Raw genomic sequence first — 16,064 nt, forward strand, 5'->3', positions numbered from 1 at the left:
CTATGGTTGTTTTCTAGCTCAATCTTTCTTCGACCCTCCTCAAATGGAATAAGGGGAAAATGGATTTTAAAGGGTCTTAGAAATTGAGAGCTGTGATTGTTGTGGTTTTTGTGAGAAAACATTCTTTTTTTTTTTTAAAGGGTCTTAGAAATCGAGAGTTGTGATTGCTGAAATGTTGATACAAGTTTTAAAGTTGTCAAGGAAAACAAATTTTAAACTATTTACGAGATGATGATAGTAAACATAGTTGGTTTGACAATAAACAAATTCAATTTATTTATAACAAGTAGTAGAGAGAGAGGCATCTGCTCTCTACACAAAACCACCAGGCTGTGGTTGATCAGGAGGGGAAAGATTTGGCATATGAGGTATAAGAGGAGAGACATGCTCTATTGGTCCATGTTTTACGGATCCCTTTGAGGTTGGAACTGGATCGGTAGGGCTGTAGTAACCAAATATTATCCCATACATATGGTCAAGATGCTCAAAGCAACAATTGTCCACATAATGTAAAGCTGAAACCAATTACATTAGATATCACAATAAGCACAAAACACGCTCTGCAATGTATCAGATTCATAGTGAATATAGGGTAGCTAATCTCATGGCTGAGAAACACTTCAATTTTGTCTCTTCTCTTTAAGCGATTTAGAATCCTATGTTGGAACAATCAAGAGACCTCACGATGTTTATAAGATACATATTTACTCCTCTAATTTCCCTTTGATTTTGAGATGGAACACTATATTATCTAATATGGTATCAGATTTCATAAAGCTTAAATGAGCATTCGGTGAGTTAGAATCTGATTAAAAAATAATGCCTTAAAAGGGACCGATGAAGCTAAATGTTATCTAATAGTTAGTCTACTTAAATATATATTTTGCTAGATGTTTGTAGATTGATCCTATCTGTTTTATAAGATTGTAAGCTTGTATTTGATTGATTGATGTTTCGTTGATCGTGTATTGTATTGCCAACAACTTGTGAGGTTGATGACATATGCACTTTGCGATGATAATAATATGCGATACTACGTTCTAAATGATGTATGCGGTGATGCTTAGATGCTTTCGTAGTATGCATTCGTGTAGCGTGCACGTGTCACAAGTTTTCTTACGCTGGAACTAAGTATAATTCTAACGCAAGTTTCTCATAGTGATCTGAGGTCGAACACAGGGATTGCGGTGATTAATGCGATACTGATATGATATATGCGACTGGAAAAACAAAAGAATAATGAATTGGATTTGAAAAGTAAATGCGATAAAGAATATAATGCGGTAATAAGGTAGAATGCGGTAACAAATAAACAATTAAATATACATGTTGAGGACTGGCTGTGAAGATGTGCAAATATCTGATGAATGCAGTGGTAAGTCTTGTGAAATGTGTCAGAAAGAGAATGGGTTATGGGAAAGGACATCGCAAGTTCGTCAATCTTGTTGAGGACGCAACTAAGGTTCCGTTTTCCCTTGGCTTACACCTTTCAGTGATCGGTCACGTTCCCATATGTTTATGGTGAAACAGGGATAAACATGGTGAACGCAAGGTTGTTTCCATCTCTGGAAATACTTCTCGCTTTTGTAAACGCATTCTTCCAACCTTCTTTCGAGAGGCAGAATAACATCTTCACTTCTACTCTCACAGGTGAAGACGTTGTTGAGCATGCTTTAGCTAAACTCACTCGATTTCTTCAACAAAGATTAACTTACTCGCTTAATCCTTCCCCTCTACCTTGGGGATTAGTTACACATGGTGAAAGAAATGGATGATGAATGTATGGTGAAGAACAGAGAGATGATGATGAATACAATAATGATATTAAAATCTAAAGATAAGCGTTTGTTACAGATAATGAATGAAAGATTAAAAATGAACACAATTGATGAATATAATAGAAAGTAGGAACAAATAAGGAAAGCATGTTAATGTCTTGACACGGATCCCGATTGGAGACGATGTGTTTGTCGGCGTGTGGGAGGAATGAAGTGGAGAACTTCCTTCCCAGGCTTGTTTTCCAGGTAGAAGTGATCTTTGCATAGAGCTTCTTCTCGGGAATGGGAATGAATTTATTGCTCCAGAGACTTACCTTTCGGTCTTGTCTCGTCTTTCTCTTCGGATTTTCTCTAAGTTGTCTCTTCAGACCAACCTCCTTTCTTTGAATTTAATGTGGCTATTTATAGACCTTGGCATCTTCTGCATCAGTGGTCTCGCTCTGAAAAGCCGATTTTTCCTGCCATGGCTTGGTGGAAACATCCGCTCTGCCCCACATTTACTTTTTCAGAATCGTACAACAGAAAAGCTGTATAATTTCAGAAGTCCTTGCGAATACGTTGCTCTTTTCATCTACGATCGATCGCCGCATGCGGTGTAATTTCTTTGATCCTTTTATCGATTGTCGCATGTAGTGCAAATGCGTTGATCATTTGCATCTATGATCGATTGTCGCATGCGCTGCAATTGCGTTGTTCTTTTTTCGTTCTCGATTACCCGCCGCACGTAGTGTGAATGCGTTGTTCATTTTTGTCCTCGAGCGATTGTTGCATGCGGTGACCTGTTTCCTGCAAAACAAAGACTTGGACATTCCATTTTGCCATTGCAATGGGGTTAGCGGGTGCGCTTATGACACTTTACAACTTTTGCGTTTCTAAGTCAATTTCTATACGGTCGACGCAACTTTTTCCTTCTTTTTGTCGCATAATCTAAATAAAACGGTATAAATAACTTGTATTTCTGCAAGTTATCAAAGATCATTTCATATGTTTAACAAAAGCAAAGAGGGAATTATAAACCTGTTCAAAGTATTATTCATGAAGAATATTGAAGATTAATTTTTTTGTTTTAAAAAAAGAATAATTGTAATAATATTTTGAACCAACTTCTTTCAAGTACAGACATATTGAAGTCAACATGACAACATCATCCGATAGAACAAAGTAGAGAATAAGAAAATATAAAACTTTTACAGTAAAGTACAAGGCCAAGCCAACAAACATTTATAAGAAGAAACAAATAAGGAAGTGGATGAGATTAATGTTGTAAGAAAATCACTCCAAAATGCCTACAAATACAATTGTAAGAAAATCACTCCAAAATGAGAATAATACCCAAAAAAATGAAAAGAAGAAAACACCCTCTTTTTCCAAAACACTCTTTAAAATTTTATTCATGTTTTATGCCTTTCTTATTTTAGATAATAGTTTTTGGAATTTTCTGTAACCCCTTTATTAATTCTGGTTTTTTATTATTATTTTTTTTTTTTTGTTTAAGTGTTGAATCACAATAATAATAATAATTATTATTATTATTATTTTGCAGGTATTGATGAGAGGGGTTGTTTGATTAGAGGGAAAAGAGGGTGGGAATGGGAATGGGCTTACAAAGCCCATGTTTGTTTTGTGGGCTTTGTTTATTTATCTTGAAAAAAGCACTTCCTAGGTATCTTTTATCCACACAAATGAAGGAATTGCATACCCATTGAGAAGTGTGGGTTTTCATTTCTTCTTCCCCTTCCTACCACAATTTTTCTTCTTTTCAGCCGTGAAAACCTATCTCTCTGCTTTGAGTGCTGCCCAATTCCTAATTACTCAGCGATCGTGTAGCATTTGGTAGGCAATCGTATAACATTTGGTAAGCGATCATATAGCATTTTGTTACTCAGCGATCGTGTAGCAGAGCTAAGCAATCATGTAGTCAAGCTCAGCGATCGTGTAGCATTTGGCAGACGATCATATAGCATTTGGTAGGATCGTATAACATTGGGTAGGCGATCGTATAATATTTTGTTACTCAGCATTCGTGTAGCAAAGCTAAGCGATAGTTTAGCCTAGCTCAGCGATCGTGTAGCATTTGGTAGGCAATCGTCTAGCATTGGTTAGGCGATCGTATAACATTTTGTTATACAGCAATCGTGTAGCGGAGCTCAACGATCATGTAGATAATTTAAGCGATCGTATAGTATTTTGTAAACGATCGTTTGGACTTGTTAAGCGATCGTCTAGTCTCTAGGTTGGTTTGGTTCGAACCGAATGGTTTTCCTACGAACCTGAGAACTGAACCGACCTATTCGGGTTCATTAAAAAAAAATCAAACCAAACCAATTTTTTTTAACCAACTTAAACCAGCTGGGTTGGGTTGGGTTGTTCGATTTTTTCAGGTCTTCAGTTTTTTTGAACACCCCTAATTCCCATGCAACATCAAACACATTTCCTACACAACCAAACATAGTTATCTTTAATTCCCACACATACTATTCCTAGGCATTGTTTTCCCATGCACAACCATACATAGTCATCCTTGATTCCCAGTAATTCTGTCTTTTTTAGTTTTATTTTACATTAACACCATTGTTGTTTTCATCCTTTTGTTCTTTTCTATAGTTCTTAGTAGTGCAACATAATGACCTCCAATTTTTTTATGTGGACCCTCTAATATTCTCTCTTAAACTTCCTTTTCTATTTATTTGTTCTTTTGTATTTGGGTTTTCTGTTTCAAGAAGTCATAGAGAAGGGAAGTGGACTTTTCAATTACTTTTTGTATTTGATAAAGTAATTGTTTCATTTGTGTTTGAGTTCTATTTTTCTTCTTTCTTCTTTCTTTTTTTTTTTTTTTCTTTTTGTCTTTGACTTTCTCTTCTTCTCTAATAATTTGTCAATTTGTTCTACCATTTTACTTTTAGAATGTCTAAGGATATAACTCTTAATGAAAAGACTAGAAGAAATTATCACTATAGACAATTGAAGAACAACTAGACATCACTTAAGAAAGATTGGCAAATTTGGAACAAATTAGAAGAAGTTGCAACAGAATTAGGATGGGATCCTTTAAGACAGACTATTGATGCACCTAATGAATGGTGGAAGGAATAAATAAAAGTGATCTTTGACTTTTTCTATAAATTATAATTTTCAATTTAACTAGTTAATGTTAGTGTTAGGATTGGTGTCCTAATTTTTCTTGTAGTCTCGTAGTTTGTAAACACTTTGTGAACATATTGTTATTAATAAAATAAGTATTATTTTATAAGCATTTACTCAATCCAATAAACTAAGATTTGAGATTATTTTATGTAACTTAAGCATGTATGTGGAGACATACAAGTGGATCATGCCGTAACTAATAATCTAAATGGTCCATAGTATAAGGATAAAGGAGGGATACCTTATCCTGGTGACACTACGGATATGACCCGCTTTGTAGATGTTACAAGTGTTGTAAAGTACTACAAATGATCTGATCCTGACCATTCATGTGGAGACATGTGAGCGGGGTATTCTATACAAAGAGTTTGTATAAGATCGGGCCACGAGATGATTAGTCTCTTTATATAACAATGTTGATAATTGAGACTTACATTTCACTAGTATGACCATAAGTGACATGACTTTAGTCTTAAGTGAGTTGAGAACTCCTGCTCATGAGAACAATCCTTTGATTTGTATGGTGAGAGTGGCCAGATTGTCAATTCAACAAGCCCACCATTTTAGGGATTCGTCTGATTGGGGAGCTGGGAACTCAGCTAGACAAGATGGAATTTACTTCTTACCGGAAGTAGGGATAAGTAGATAGATTGCTCTCTTAAGGGTTGATATCAGGTCTTGAACATAGTGGTCATACCCTCTCTTGGGAAGAGAGGACTCAGTCATAGTACAACTATGACTTATTGTTCATTAGAGGAATCAGTGGTACTTAAGGAGTTCGATGTAACTATAGGGGCAAAACGGTAAATTGACCCAACTATACTTACGAGCGATTTGTGAAGGGTTATCGCATTGTTGACTGGTTATATCCAATGGACACAAAAATATATCTGTAGTGCGAAGAGTGCAGGTGTCGGTCTTTAGTGGAGTGGCCAACAGTTAACAGATGGTGGATCTCGTGATTAAAGAGTTTAGTCAGTTATTCACGTACCGTTGGAGCTTCAAGCTACAGGTCCATAAGGTCCCCATGGTAGCTCAATGGGTTCAAGTTGAGAATCAGATTTTGGGTTAGTTTGAAGTGTTCGAATTAACAAGAGAAAATTTAAATTATATATGATATAATTAAATTAATTCAATTATATGTGATATAATTAATATGATGTATTAGATACATTAATTTGAGAAATTAATATAAATATGATTTATATTAAATACCATAACATAGAAAAGAACTAGGCTTTATATGTTTCATATAATGAAATATTAAAACTATAAGTAATAAATATAATATGATAAGTTGGTTATCATAATTATTTATAATATATTAATTATAATTAATTCTTTTTTTTTTAATAATCGATTGAGTGAGAGGTTATTGGAAGTTATGGTAACTGTGAGATAAAAGAATTTTGGTTTTCCAAAAATAAGATAGATGATTCATTCAGAATTAGATCTCATAGAGGCTATCGAGTAAAAGCATTTTACTAAACGATAGCATAGAGAGTAAAAACGATCGAGTTTCAAGTTTACTACACGATAGTTACTCGTTACTCATTGCTACACAATCGAGTAGCAAAGTCTATACGATAGGCTTCTTCTTACTAAATGATCGAGTATCTAGTCTATACGATAGACTTCATCCATCTTCCACTTACTCGATCGTCTACTTCCTTCATTCTTCTATCCAAAGTCACATAGAGCCCATAACTCCTGGATTCTCACATCGAGAATATTGATAGCTGGTAGAAATACAAGTTATTGTAGCCTTTTATTTAGAATTATGAGGGCTAACAAGTAGAATATGCGGTGATTATACTAAGAATTCATGTGAAAAGTGGGCTTGCGTCGATCAACATAAGAATTCTCTGCTAACCCAATATTATGCGTTATTCTGTGTCAAAATGTCTATTTTTGTAGCTATCGTAGGAATCAACCGCATGCGCTGAAGCCAGGCTATCGCAAAGTCGATCGCATGCTGTGAATCCCAGACCATCGCAAAGTTGATCGCATGCGTTCATCACATAGAGGTTGCGGCTACATAGTAATAACCATGATAGAAAGGTGATTGCAAGGTTAGTGGAATGCGATGGTACTTCGGAAACCAAACATAAACGCATACCTTGGGAGTATAAAAAAGATGATGTTGACATTTCACCTACCACGTCGTTAGTGGCAAAGATTCAGAGCAGGACCATCGCATCGTTAGTGGCAAAGATTTAAAGCAGGACCATCGCGCCATTAGTGGCAGAGATACAGAGGGGACCATCAATGTTGTTGGTGATTGAGCTCTATAAATAGAACCGTGGAGCTCAAATTCAAAGTATCCGAGCTTCTGCCTTAAGGCAGATCCTTGTGATCACAGATGAGAGCGTGAGAAAACATTCTTTGAGAGTTCTTCATTCCTTCAACCCATTCCGAGTAACGACTGGAGCTTTGCCGAAGATAGATCTTGAGAGAGACTACTCCACCGCCCATCCATGGCACCACCGACAGCCTTGACATACATCTGATGGAAGCAAGAGATTGCCTACATCTATCCCTCCACCTCTCTTCTTATCTCTATATTATATTACATTTTGGCTTAAGACATTAATACATTTTGTAATAAATGCATCTCTTTATTTCCTTCGACTCCATCTTCATTAACTTCTTCTTTATCATCCCTTACTTTCATTGCAATGAACTAAGTAAGATTACAAGAGTATCGCATACTCAATCATGTGGCATAAACATATGAAGCATGTAGTAAACCACAGAGAGGTGTGTGTTGCGTGAGTATAGTGAGTAAATCCTCTTTGCTTAGTGTGAGGCTGTAGCAATGCTTGTCTATGAGTGGTCACAATGCTTGTTTATGAGCTGATCTGCGGCGACTAACTGCCCGAGAGAATAAGTAGTGGAACTCACTAAGCAAAGTAAGTAGTGTTCCTAGAGATAGGAATAATCTTATGTTCAGCACAACTATGCTTTATGTGATCATCTTGTTGTATGTATGCATCATTCACCCTTTGGACGTACTCGAGAGAGTAGTCTAAAGATAGAATCTAGGCTTGAGAGAGTCGGATTAGAATCGAGTATTGAGAGAGTCAGATTAGATCGCATAAGCAAGAATAGAAACTTAGACATAAATTCTATCTGTTATTTACATGTCGCATGCGCCCTAGAAATAGGAATGGTGGTATGCGGTCATCTTGTCTTATGCACGTATAAACAAGAATAGAAACTTAGAAATAAGTTCTCTCGACAGTTTTCGCATATACATTGCATGCATATATTTATGTATAGCATGATCGCATAGCTTGTGCTAGCTGGGATTACCCTTGCGATCAAGCTTGATGATGCTATGTATTGATCCCCTTCACCATTTTATCTGTTTTTCCATGCATCTTGTTATGCATTAACAGTTGCTGCGTCTATACCAATTCTCTTAGTCATACTTCCATTGCTCAATCTGTTTAGTTAGGAGTAGGAGTAACGCATAGTCCTTTAACTTCATTATTTTTTTATTCATCGTCGCAAACACATTGCTTCGCAACATTTAGTTACAAGTCCCTGAGTTCGACCTCGGATCATCCCGAGAAACTTGCGTTCTCATTATACTTGGCGAGAAGGCAAGAAAATTTGTGGCAGGAATGCATGGTCATCGCATATATTCTTAAACGCATATTGCATATTTCTTAGTCCAATGCATGACCATCGACGCATGGAGATCAACGCATAACATAAAATGCACGCATATTTACTCTCCATTTTCCATGCATCAAATATCAAGGTAACTCTTGTGGTGGTGTTCTTATTCCGTTCGAGGTTCGAAGATCAAGTTGGACTCGATAGTGATCGAGGATTCTTCAGTTCATGTTGTTGGCTATCCTACTCGTTGCGTTCGAGTACTACTTTGGACGCATTGGAGATTGATCGAGGGATACTTGAAGAAAGAGTTCTTCAAAGGTTTGCATACTTTATCCCTTGTTCATCATTTAAAAGAAGCATGCTTGTAATTTACTTAATTATGCATAATCTGTTCTTGTAGACTGTAATGTGTTTGTGTTCTTTCTCAGGGATTTGGAACAATCCGCTTCCGCTCACTGGATCTCTATGTTTAGATTTCCTTCAGTTAGAGTGAATAGTGTAGTGACCATACTATTATTGTTTTATAGGTCATTCCTGAGGCAGCAAAATATCGCGCAAAAGGCTTACAAAATGTTGAACAGTTAGATATTCTTTTCAAAGATGTTGCAATAACTAGAGAAGGTGCATAGGCTCCATCTCAAGGTTTTTTTTTATCTAATTCTATAAGCGATAGAGTTGGAGATTTTATAAATGATACAATAGGAGAAACGAAGGTCAATGAGAATGAAAATGTTGAAAGTACGGCCAATGATGTTCATACAAGTGAAATTTATACTCGAGGGAGAGAGAAAAGGAGGAAAAAATTGGTTCAAAAGCTAGGTCTTCTAAGATGTCAAACAAGTTAGATCGTCTGTGTGATGTTATCAAGTACAGAAGAAGAGATTTGCCGAGTTGCAATATTCTTAAAGTAATGGATACTTTAACGAGCTTGCCTGGGATTGTAGAAGGTGACGAGTTGTATATGAAGGCGACTGAAGTTTTTACTAAAAGAGAAAATAGAGAAATGTTTGTTGCTATAAAGAAGTCTGAGACAAAAATTGAAGGCTTAAGCAAAAGAAAGTTCAACCTTGATACTTTTTGGTGTTTTGGTCTTTTAGGTTGAATTTCTAATCTTCGTTAGATCAACACTTTAAGTTTCTTTTGTTTTTTCTTTTTCTTAAACTATTGGAATTTCTTATGATTTAGAAATGTCGTCTAATATGATTTAAATACATTTATGGTTAATTATGCGTTTTTTTGTTAACAGAAATGTCGTCTGAAATGATTTATAATGATGATACTAATAGCGCTTTAGATGATGGTGACGAGGAAAAATTTGACCATTTGGTTGAAATTGGATGTACAATGGTTGTGAGCCATTTTGAAAAATATGTTGACAAAGAACCATGTAGGACTTCATTTCACACAGGTTTCAAGTTTGTTCAAGAGGTTTTAAATGGGCATGTTGTTAGGTGTCATCAACAATTTAGGATGGGAAAACATGTGTTTACTCAATTATTGATGACACTTAATCAAAATTATGGCCTCAAAAGTAGTTCAGATGTGCCAAGAGAAGAAGCTTTAGCCATGTTCCTTATTACATTAGGGCATGGATTAACCAATAGAATGATTCAAGAAAGGTTTCAACACATGGGCGAAATTGTTTCTAGATGGTTTAGTTTGGTATTAGACATTGTTTGTCGTTTAGCAGTGGATATCATTAAGCCAAGTGATCCACATTTAGAGAAACTCCAAGTAAAATTAGAAGTGATGATCGATATTGGCCATATTTTAAAAATTGTATGGATCAATTTCCTCCTAAAGATAAACAAATACCATTTATTGGTAGAAAAGGTATTACTACCCACAATGTTATGGTCGTATGTGATTTTAATATGTGCTTCACTTGTACTTGGGCTGGTTGGGAAGGTGTTGCTCATGACTCACGTATCTCTATGGAAGTTTTACAAAGACCTCATTTAAATTTTCCTCACCTACCTAAAGGTTTTCTTTTGAAAATTTTAATATTAAAATTTGCCTAGTTTATATATATATATATTTAATTACTATGTATTTTGCAGGTAAATATTATCTTGTTGATGCTAGATATCCACAAATGAAAGGATATCTAGGCCCTTATAAAGACAAAAGATATCATCTTCCTGATTTTCGTTGTGGGAGTTAACCAAGAGGTAAGAAAGAAATATTTAACCATAGACATTCTCTTTAAGGTGTACAATCGAGAGGACATTTGGTGTTTGGAAAAGCAGATGGTGAATGTTAAGCCATATGCATATAGTTTTCCTTTTGATAAACAAGTGAAGATTGATATTGCATCAGAAGGAACTCTTATACAATAGTACCTATTAGCAGAAGCGGATCTCTCCTATTCATTGTGACAAAATTTCCACACATACACTCACACATACAGATATGTATTAACAACGCTAAATTACTGGCATGCTAGGATAAATAAACAAAAGACCAAGAGAACATACCAACTGAAGACTTTCTTCACAGCAAATCTCGCTTTCGCTGAAATGGCAAGCTATCGTTCAACAACACCTAATCGTCTACCACGAACAGTCTCCAAACGAATAGATGAAGAAAAGGGATGACACCACTACTTGGAACCCTCAGTATTCTCGGAGTGAGAATCCAAAGAGTGGGCTCTGTTCGAATTTGGTAGAGGGGAGGAGGAAAAGAGATCGTATACAACGATCAAGCAAGTGGGAGAAAGATTCGTCTATCGTAAGATAAAATGCTTGATCGCTTAGGTGAAGTATACGATCGTGTAGGAAAAGCTAAGCGATCGTCTATACGATCGTTTAGTAAAGCTCGGGCACTAAACGATCGTTTAGTAAGTAGCGCGCATGAGTGTAAGCGATCGTTCAGTAAACAGAACTATCGTATATGCTCTGATTTACTAAGCGATGACTCTTTAGAATTGCAACACACTGTGAGCTATTTAAGCGTCTCAAAACGATTCTTCATCTTACTCATCAGTTACGAAAACATAAGAGATGTCGACCAATTATCCCATAACTGTCCAATTAATAAATAATAAATATAATCAATTATATCCATAACCTATGGTTTAATATTATATATTAACCATAGTATTTTTCCTCCACTAGATATAAATCATATTTATATCCAATTTCCTCCAAATGTATCTCATACATAAAGTCAATTATATATATAATTAACTAGTTCAATTATATTATATATAATCGAACTCCCTCTTGTCAATTTGAACATTTCAAACTGACACAAAAACTGATTATCAACTTGTATTCAAGCTACCAAGGGGACTTTATGGACCTAGGGCTCGAAGCTCCAACGGTATGTGACTAACTGACTAAACACTTTACCCACGATATCCACCATCCGTTAACTGTCAAGCATCCCACTAAAGATCGACAACTGAACTCTTCTTACCACAGATATATTTCTATGTCCATCAGATATAACCAATCATCAGTACGATGACCCTTCACAGATGCTCGTAAGTATAGTTGGGCCAATTTACCGTTTTGTCCCTGTAGTTACATCTTACTCCTTAAATACCACTGATCCCTCTAATGAATAATATAACATAGTCCTACTATGTGTGAACATCTCTCGGGCCATGAGAAGGTGTTTGGTGTCACATTGTTCAAGCCCTGGGATCAACCCTTAATGGAGCAATCTATCTACTTACCCCTGCTTCGGGAAATGAGTGAACTCCATCTTGTGTAGCTAAGTTCCCAGCTCTCAAATCAGACGAATCCCCAAAGTGGTAGGTTTGAGTCGGTGCTCTGACCACTCGCACCCAAGGAAATCAAAAGACCACCTTCAATGGCAGGAGTTCCCAACTCACTCCGGATTGAGGTCATGTTACCTATGGTCATCCTAGTGAAGTGAAGTCTCTGTCATAAATGAGGTTATATGACAAGACGTTAACACTTCGTGGTCAAGTCTTATACAAACTCTTTGTATAGGATGCCCCTGCTCGCATGTCCCTTACACAAATGATCAGGATCAGACCATCTATGACAAGTCATAACACTTGTAACTATTCTACAAAGCAGGCCGCATCCGTAACGTTACCAAGATAAGGTTTCCCTCCTATATCCATATACTACATACCATTTTGGTTATCACTTAAGATATGATCCACTTGTATGTCACCACATACATGCTTAAGTTACATAAAGACAACCATGGATTTTAAGTTTATTGGTTTGTGGTAAAACAAATAAAACATTCAAATGTGCAAAGTCAAGAAGTGAAGTAAATATCATATATTATACATCACAAGCGTTCGTACAAACTGTTTACAAACTACAGAACATGAGACTTTAGGGCATCAACCCCAATAGCATCAATGACACTTCACAATTTTATAAGAACTCATTCTACAACTGACTTTGAGTTCAAGCCTTTTGACAATGATGAAGATTTGCTCCACTCAAGTGATGACCAAAACGAGTTGAGTATTGTTGAAGAAAATGAAATTTCTTGTCATGGAAGGGAGATGGAAGAGGAGCGGGAGAAAATTCCAAGACTTCTTATATCTCGTTAATGTTTTTATTATATAGTTTGTATTTTAATAGATAATATCTAATTTAAGTATTTTATAATGATACAAATATTTCTAGATTGGATTAGATATATGTTTTGAATTTTTTTTTTTTTATTATGTGTTTATCTCACATCAATCATGTAATGATTTAACAATAAATTAATAAAATTAAATATTTATTGCAAAATAAAAGTCCAAATATAGAATACTCTTTTTAGTAATTTGGTAATTTTAAAATCACTTTTAGAACCAAACATAATAATTCAAAATCACTTTTATATATTTGAAAATCACTTAAAAAAGTTTGGAACCAAACATAAATTTGATTGTCTAAAAATCAATTTTACAAAATTAATTGTTCCAAAATCTATTTATCTAAAATCACTACTCCAACAATCACTCTCAAACACACCCTAAGCTCACGATCCCACAAAATGCTTCGTAAGTATAGGAAGGACAATAACCAAGACCTGCACATAGAAAAAAGGTATACAGAAAATACTTAGCCTTAAGCGTTCAAGCCACAAGGGATTGATCTCTTTCCAAATACAGGTGTCTTTTGCCAAGAGAGCTTGGTTGAAAAGCTAGTTGCAGCGAAAGCCCATCCCACCTTTTTTCTTTGGATAGGTCATACATTTCCAACTAACCTATTGAGTTTTATTACCTTTTTCGGATCCACTCCACCAGAAATTGGTCATGATTCGATTGAGCTCTTGGTAAGAACCAAGATGAAGCTTAAAGCGGCTAAGAGTATAGGTTGGAATGGCTTGAGTCATCGCCTTAATTAACACTTCCTTCCCCGCTTCGCGACCTTTCCATCCCTGCAAAACTTTATACACTTTTTCTTAATACAAGATAATGATACCTATTTATTCTTGAAAAGGGATAATGGAACTCCTAGGGGTTTGAACCATTTTGACATTGAGAATGCTGGACAAGGCAAACTTTGTCGAGGAAAGAATGAAGGGACCAAACAAAACAGAAGATTTTTCATAGTTAATAACTTATCCAGAGGCCTTTTCACACACATCTAAAATTCTTATAGTCTCTTGGGATTCAACTATCGAAGCTTTAAAGAAAAGAAAACTATTATCTGCACAAAAAAAAAGTTGGTAATGACCCGAGTTCCACATGAAAAATTATTCTTAACTTTTAAAAATATTTTTGATTTTTTTTTTTGTGATGAGATTGAGATACACAATGATTAGTACATCTTTGCATTCTCGTATTGTTGTTTTATTAATAGACTGAGTTATACCTATTTTTAATCAACTTGAGTTTTTTTTTTTTTTTTTGTCAATATGAGTATAGTTCAACTGATATGTAGTATAGGTTAGTGACCAAGAGGTCTATAGTTTGAATCCCTCCCCTTTGTTATACTAAAAATAACCCAAATTTTGTTTTATATATGAGTTTACCAATGTGAAAGTCATGTATAACATCTTTAACTAGTTGGTTTATGTTAGGAATGACAAATCACTCAAACATAAACCACTTTTTTTTTTTTTTTAGATCATATCACATTAATATATCAATCATGTTGGTTAATCTAACATAATTTAATGGATCAAGATATTAATTGTCATCTTAAAAGTTGATGATTTATTCCTCTACTCCCGTTGTTGAACTAGAAAAACATATTAATCATTTTCTTTATGTATTGAAGTTTGAATTCTATACATGTATAATACTGTATTTCGAGCATAGCTCAACTTAAAGCATTTGAACTAAAAAAATAGAGGTTTGAAATCATATAATGTTGAATTATAAATTAACAAAAAAAAAAAAAAGAAAAAAAAACTAACAACTTGTATTTCTGCATGTTTTTTTTTTTCTTAAACTTAAAATATCTAGAAGTATTTGTTGGGAAAAGCATTAAACTCAAAGGAAAATGGAGTAAAATTACTTTCTGTATGTTCATAAAGATAAAAAAAAAGAGCTTAAGTAAAAACCATGTCACTAATGTGTCCCATATGCAAGAATACAGGCAAGGATTAAAGAAGAGGGCTATGGACTAATCACAACTGGAAATCCATGTAGCCAAGAAGTCCTAAGCAAAGAAGAGATGTAGAAAAAACGAAAAATCTAGAGGCAAGTCATGCGACAAAGATGCCTGAGAAATGGACCTAAGAGCTAAACACATCTGAAGGGGGCCTACCAACAACTGCAGAAGCAGACACGCAAAAGTTACCTAACGCGCCTGCCACTGTTCTATATGGCATAAGTGGTCCCCCCATCCAATTTTATATATACCCTAGCCGAAAGAAGGAATGACTGGGGGAAGAAAGAGAAATTGAGAGAATCACATCATCTTCAAGAAATGAGACCATTCTCTGAAATTCGAGAAAATTTTCAGGGAACTTTCTTCCTCCACCACTTTCGAGGAGATCTTTCTTGGAGAAACACCGTCATTGCCACCAGAGAAGAGAACTCGAAAGAGCAGCTTTTCCATCGTCCGTCGTAGGCATAGTTCCACGTCCACCTTTGATCGACGGAGGCACAAGACAACAGTTGACGTTCTTCATCCTCAACCTTTCATCTTTCATTTTATCTTGTTATTTCATTTTTTGTATTCTCTTCTACACACAATTCTACTTGATCTTGTAACAATCTATTTTCATCTTCATATCTATATCATGACTTCAACTTCCACCTTTTCCATGTTTATTCTCCTTACCATGAATAGTTAAATCTCTATTGAGTTGGAATGAGTTAATCCTCATTCTGGCAAGCTTGGTGATTAAGTCAGTCCTCATTCGGGTAACGAAGTTTCAAATCCAACTTGTGAGTCCTTTTAACCATTGGATTCATAGAATAACAATTCACCACTCGAGAGACCAAGTGATATGGATTTCACTGACCTGAATATGTGAAGTGTTTAGAGATAAATACTTCTCTACGTTCCAAGTAACCCAAGCATGCATCACGGGGACATGATTTATGTGACTAACTCACCAAGAGGTGGAGTT

The 16,064-nt window shown here is 35.4% G+C and overlaps 2 pseudogenes; both read left to right on the forward strand.

The window, feature by feature from the left end:
• The first annotated feature begins 4,682 nt into the window (after positions 1-4,682).
• On the forward strand, positions 4,683-9,651 carry LOC150035186 (L10-interacting MYB domain-containing protein-like; annotated as a pseudogene).
• A 146-nt stretch (positions 9,652-9,797) lies between these two features.
• LOC150035187 (uncharacterized) lies at positions 9,798-13,095 on the forward strand (annotated as a pseudogene).
• The last annotated feature ends 2,969 nt before the right edge of the window (positions 13,096-16,064 follow it).

Source organism: Benincasa hispida, chromosome 7 (genome assembly GCF_027475165.1).
Source record: "Benincasa hispida cultivar pf3 chromosome 7, pf3_genome.v1.1, whole genome shotgun sequence".
Taxonomy (NCBI): domain Eukaryota; kingdom Viridiplantae; phylum Streptophyta; class Magnoliopsida; order Cucurbitales; family Cucurbitaceae; genus Benincasa; species Benincasa hispida.